We start from the raw sequence: 6,444 nt of genomic DNA on the forward strand, positions 1-6,444 counted from the left end.
TGTAGAGATTGGGTCTTGCTATATTGGCCAGCTAGTCTCAAACTCCTGGCCTTAAGTGATCCTCCCACATCAGCCTCCCAAACTGCTAGAATTACAGGAATGACCCACCATGCCCAGCCCGGATCAACATGTTTACTAACATAGGATCTAAATAGAGTGTCTTGGCTTCAAGTGACTTGCTTCACAATCTACCTTTTGTTAGAATGAATTAGGGAGTCATATATCTAATTTCATATTTTCCTTTATCAGACAGGAGCTTATACTATTATCTTTCCATATCATATAAAACCAAGTGTTTTCTTTTTCTTTCAAGATTGGCCTAATGATCAGGAATAAATAAGAGTGCCCATATCTCATCAACTGGTTGGACAGAATGACTTTAGTTCACATTAAGAGTATGAGCTGATTCCTATAAGGAAAAAGTATAATGCTACATTATTGCTTTGTAGAATTTAGAATTCCCTCAATCCTATAAGAAAAGGGACAAATACAAGTATAGAGAAATAAAGAACAAAAAGATTGTGTATCAGAACATAGTAAAGCACAGTCAGGTCTAGAATGAACAGAAAACTTTTGCTTTGGCAAGAAAAGCTGCTCCTAGATGTTGGTGTAAGATTCTTTGGCGCAAGCCAAGCAACATACTATAATTCCTTGAACAAAGTGAGATTTTCTGCTTCTGTGACTATTAAGAAAGCACAATAAAAAAAAGCAACAAAACAAAACAAATGCCAACCAAGAGATAATTATTTTTGTATGGTTTTTTGAAATTAAGACTTTTTTTTTTTGGAGACAGAGTCTCGCTCTGTTGCCCAGGCTGGAGTGCAGTGGTGCAATCGTGGCTCACAGCAACTTCCGCCTCCCGGGTTCAAGTGATTCTCCTGTGTCAGCCTCCTGAGTAGCTGGGAGTACAGGCGCGTGCCACCATGCCTGGCTAATGTTTGTATTTTTAGTAGAGGTGGGGTTTCACTATGTTGGCCAGGCTGGTCTTGAACTCCTGACCTTGTGATCCACCTGCCTTGGATTACAGGCGTGAGCCGTCATGCCTGGCCTTTTTTTTTTTTTTTTTGAAATGCAGTCTCACTCTGTTGTCCAGGCTGGAGTGCAATGGCAAGTTCTCAGCTCACTGCAACCTCTGCCTCCCAGGTTCAAGAGATTCTCCTGCCTCAGCCTCCTGAATAGCTGGGATTACAGGCACCTGCCACCACGCCCAGCTAATTTTTTGTATTTTTAGTAGAGACAGGGACATGTTGGCCAGGCTGGTCTCGAACTCCTGACCTCAGGTGATCCGCCCACCTCGGCCTCTCAAAGTGCTGGGATTACAGGTGAGCCACTGCGCCCAGTCTAGTTGTTGCATTTTTAAGAGAAAATATTTTGACTTTAGTATTGCTGATGCAGTAAAGAGTCCTGAACGCTCTCATAAATTCATGTAAATTAGGATTGTAGGTCTTATAAGGCCAGATAGGACCTCAAAAATCTAGTCTCACCCATTCCATATTTTACAAATGAGGAAACTGATGTGACCTGCCAGGGTCATCAGTTAGCTGGTGGTGGAACAAAGGGTATTGCAGGAGGTTCTTGATTCTTAGTGACATTCTCTTTAACTTCTTTTGGCTTATGATTTAAAAATTAAGTAGTTCATAAACTGTTGTGTATTCAATCAGAGGGGGTCAATATTCAGTTTTTTTATGTTTCAGAAATATAGGGTATGGTAGTTATGCTGTTCTCCGAATATGTTCTGGCTTTCTGTCTTCTTGTTTTTTGTTTTTGGTTTTTTGAGGGTTGAGGTCTCACTCTGTTGCCCAGGCTGGAGTGCGGTGGAGCAATCATAGCTCACTGCAGCCTTGAACTCGGGCTCAAGCCGTGCCTGGCTAATTTTTAAATTTTTGTAGAGACAAGGGTCTTGCTGTGTTGTCTGGGCTAATCTCAAAGTCCTGGCCTCAAGCAATCTTCCCGCCACGGCCTCCCAAAGCGCTGTGATTACAGGCGTGAGCCCCTACGCCCAGCCACTGCTTTCTAGTATTGCATTTACTGACCCCATGTGGTTGGATGGGATGTTGTGATCAGTTTGACCAATGATTTGCAAGCAGAATTGTATGTCACATCTAATTTATTTATTTATTTTTTAAATTGACATGTAAAAATTTTATGTAGTTATGGTGTGCAACATGGCATTTTGATATATGTATATATTGTGGGATGGCTAAATCAAGGTAATTAATGCATACTGAGTAGGGGTTCTTAATCCAAGAAGCTTTCTGGGGATCTGTCTCTGAGTGTTTACTTGCAGCAGCATCCCTGTGGAGCCAGGACGGACATTTGGCATGAGTGAGAAAGCCCTTTTTGTTTTAAGCCACTGGGATGTTGGGGTTATTTGTAACCTCAGATTACAAACCTGTAAAGAGTGTTTTCTTAAAAGGAAGATAATGCTTCTAATTTAGGCTGTGGCATTAAAGGGAAATGAATTTAGGCAACATATTTGGCAATTTAGGGCAAAAAAAGTGATAACGAAAATTTTTTGCTTATTGAGGTTATTTTTTTTTTTTTTTGAGGAGGGAATGTTTCTGTACTATTATCTTTATTCTCGTTTTTTTTTAAATCTCCTGTGGTAGTAAACTATGCATGGAATTACTGTCAAAATCAATCTCAAAATTAAAATTACAACCAGGATTCAGTAAATTAAACTAAGAGTCAAGGAGTCTGGGTCCTGGTTTTCATCTTGCCACTGCATGACCTTCAATCTATCTGGGTCTCAGGACACTCACTTATCTATAAATAGGTGTTGAAACAAATCATCTTGAATATCTTTCTAACTCTGTTAATCTGTAATTCCAGGAAATCAAAGTAACGTGCTGCTAGCCATTTTGGGTTAGGGATCTTAAACATAATTTTAAAATATAAGAACTAGGTCTAAAGGTATTTTGGTGTAACAATTAAAGAGTAATGAATACTTGGATTCATCTGAAACTGGAACTGCCCTGAAACATGATATTTTGTACTTTCAGGGTCCTATTTCTTCAGTGAGTACTAGCCATGATTTTAAAAAATGTACTTTCACTGGGCACGGTGGCTCACACCTGTAATCCCAGCATTTTGGGAGGCCGAGGCGGGCAGATCATGAGATCAGGAGATCAGGACCATCCTGGCTAACACGGTGAAACCCTGTCTCTACTAAAAATACAAAAATTCCCCAGGCGTGGTGGCATGTGCCTGTAGTCCCAGCTACTCAGGAGGCTGAGGCAGGAGAATTGCTTGAACCCAGAGGCGGAGGTTGCAGTGAGCCGAGATCGCGTCACTGCACTCCAGCCTGGACGACAGTGAGACTCCGTCTCCAAAAAAAAAAAAAAAAAAAAAAAAGTACTTTCCAGGTTTTTCTGATATTTAAATGTATTTTTCTTGTATTTAAGAATGAATTGTTTCTTTTTAGTATTCAGAAAATGTTTCCCAAGGATGTCATGGAACTGTGCCTGTTTTGTTTAACTTGCTTTTTCAGTCTCACCAACATTTCTTGTAGAGATGTGGATGAGATTTTTCAACTTTATCTAAACTTACCTTACTCTTCTTGAGTTCTAAGACTTTGGAAAAATATTTACAGGCTCAACATTAGCCCCTCTCTCGCTGTCTCTTTTTTTTCTTTTGTCTGTCACCCAGGCTGGAGTACGTGGCACCATCATGGCTCACTGAAGGCTTGACCTTCCAAGCTCAAGTAATCCTTCCACCTCAGCCTCCGGAGTAGCTGGAACTACAGGTGCGTGCTGTGACACCCAGCTAATTTTTTGTATTTTTTGTAGAGATGAGTTTTTGCCATGTTGCCCAGGCTGGTCTCAAACTCCTGGATTCAAGCAATCCACCGGCCTCTGCCTCCCAAAGTACTGGGATTACAGGCGTAAGCCACTGTGCCTGGCCAGCCTCTTTTTTTGATGGAAGTGCAAAAATGGCTTCATTAAAGGTTCAGCTATCAAATATTTCAGAATGTTTTGTTTGCAAGTCAATTTTGGCTAGAAGGCTCAAGTGACAAAACCATTAGGATCAATTGTCACGTGTCCTAATGGTAAAAGTGGTATCACTGGTTTCTTGCTCTGGCTTTTTGACTTCTGTCTTCTTAGAACCAAAAGTAAGCTGGCCACAGAGCCACAAAACCACAGCCCCTGGCCGAAAAGTGCCCATCTTAATTATTTTAATTTCATTGTTAACAAATTGGTAAAGGGACTAGATGATCTATGAAAGCCAGTCTATTTGTTTGATTTTTTGTAAACACTCTTCTGGATTGTTCATTTTTTACTTACTAATTTTTTATACTGCACTTCACTACTAGAGTTAGTGTTGTAGCATCATACTCTTTTATCAGAGATATTAGATGATGAGGAAAGTTGCTCATAATGATTGTCATTACTCTTGGTTGTAAAGTATACTTTTCACAGAATCAGAAACTGCCTGAAAATATAAACCTATTCAATTATACTGAGCCTTGTTTTAAATCAATGGCAAATAAAATGCTCTTTATATAAAATTCAATTTTTTTTTTTCTTTTTTTTTGAGACGGAGTCTCGCTCTGTCGCCCAGGCTGGAGTGCAGTGGCGCGATCTCGGCTCACTGCAAGCTCCGCCTCCCAGGTTCATGCCATTCTCCTGCCTCAGCTTCCTTAGTAGCTGGGACTACAGGCGCCCACCACGACGCCTGGCTAATTTTTTGTATTTTTAGTAGAGACGGGGTTTCACCGTGTTAGCCAGGATGGTCTCGATCTCCTGACCTCGTGATCCACCCACCTCGGCCTCCCAAAGTGCTGGGATTACAGGCGTGAGCCACCGTGCCCGGCCTATAAAATTCAATTTTTAAGAAATCAGAGGTGTGACATTTTGACTGGTGTTACTTATTTTGCATTCCTTTTTTTTTAATTCTTGCTTTTTTTTTTTTTTTGAGATGGATGGAGTCTCGTTCTTGTTACCCAGGCTGGAGTGCAATGGCGCAATCTCAGCTCACTGCAACCTCTGCCTCCAGGGTTCAACCGATTCCTCTCCCTCAGCTGGGATTACAGGTGCCTGCCACCATTCCCAGCTAATTCTTCATAATTTTAGTAGACACAGGGTTTCACCATGTTGGCCAGGCTGTTCTTGAACTCCTGACTTCAGGTGATCCACCCACCTCGGCCTCCCAAAACGCTGGGATTACAGGCGTGAGCCACTGTGTCTGGCCTATTTTGCATTCCTAAAACATTATTTTCATTTTCTGCTTCATCTGAATCTTCACCCACCCACCCCCCACCCCCCGCCTTTTTTTAAGAGGCAGATTCTTGCTGTGTCACCCAGGCTGGTGTCTAGTGGTGCCATCATAGCTCACTGTAGCCTTGAACTCCTGGGCTCAAGGGATACTCCTGCCTCAGCCTTCCGGGTAGTTGGGACTGCAGGTGCATGCCGCCACACCTGGCCATTTTTTTTTTTTTAAATATTTTTTGTAGAGATGAGGTTTTGCTATGCTGCTTAGGCTGCTATCAAACTCCTGGCCTCAAGCGAGCCTCCCGCCCTGGCCTCCCAAAGCTCTGAGATAACAGATGTGAGCTACCATAGCCAATCAGAATCTAAAATGCAAAGGCAGTTTTAGTGTTCTTACCCAAAGAAATAAAAATAATCTAACATGAATACAAACATTACTCAGTCATAGGAATTCTTATTAAAAATCCTATGTACAAAAGCACCATTCAGTGCCTTAAAAAGCTGGAATGGTTATCTTAGAGATAAAATCTTATCATCTTAGACTAGTAATCCTCCCTGCTCTTAAATATTGGCTAATATATTTAAATTATTTATTTCCATAGGTTTTTGGAGAACAGGTGGTATTTGGTTACATGAGTAAGTTCTTTAGTCATGATCTGTGAGAGATATTGGTGCACCCATCACCTGAGCAGTATACAGTGAACCCCATTTGTAGTCTTTTATCCCTCACTCCACTCCCACCCTTTCCCCTGAGTCCCCAGAGTCCATTGTATCAGTCTCATGCCTTTGCATTTTCATAGCTCAGCTCCTACTTATGCGTGAGAACACTCGATCTTTGAAAATATGGAATCCTTCACGAATTTGCGTGTCATCCTTGCGCAGGGGCCATGCTAATCTCCTCTGTATTGTTCCAATTTTAGTATGTGTGCTGCTGAAGCAAGCATGCTAGTGTAGTACAGTGCAGTGTTGGAGAAGATGATTCAGAGTCTCCAGATTTCAGTTGACTTTGAAGAATGCACAAACCCCCAAGGCCAAGGTAATGTGCTGGAAGCTTTCTGTGTATTTGCTAACCACGATCTTGGGGTCTCTGGATAGGTATGAGAGGTATGTGGGGTGAGGTATTTGGCTGATTCATCTATGCCAACACACTCACACAGCACTCAACTAAGCTAAACCAGAATCTGCATGTCACAACTTGGGTGTCTTAATTGCCAAGGAGTGTGAATGGGGTGGACTG

The 6,444-nt window shown here is 41.7% G+C and overlaps 1 non-coding gene across 1 annotated transcript; it reads right to left on the reverse strand.

The window, feature by feature from the left end:
- Positions 1-6,044: 6,044 nt before the first annotated feature.
- Positions 6,045-6,147, reverse strand: LOC116460570 (U6 spliceosomal RNA). Its single transcript, XR_004245859.1, has one exon. It is a non-coding gene; the product is annotated as a U6 spliceosomal RNA (small nuclear RNA).
- Between the last annotated feature and the right edge of the window lie 297 nt (positions 6,148-6,444).

Source organism: Hylobates moloch, unplaced genomic scaffold (genome assembly GCF_009828535.3).
Source record: "Hylobates moloch isolate HMO894 unplaced genomic scaffold, HMol_V3 SCAFFOLD_20, whole genome shotgun sequence".
Taxonomy (NCBI): domain Eukaryota; kingdom Metazoa; phylum Chordata; class Mammalia; order Primates; family Hylobatidae; genus Hylobates; species Hylobates moloch.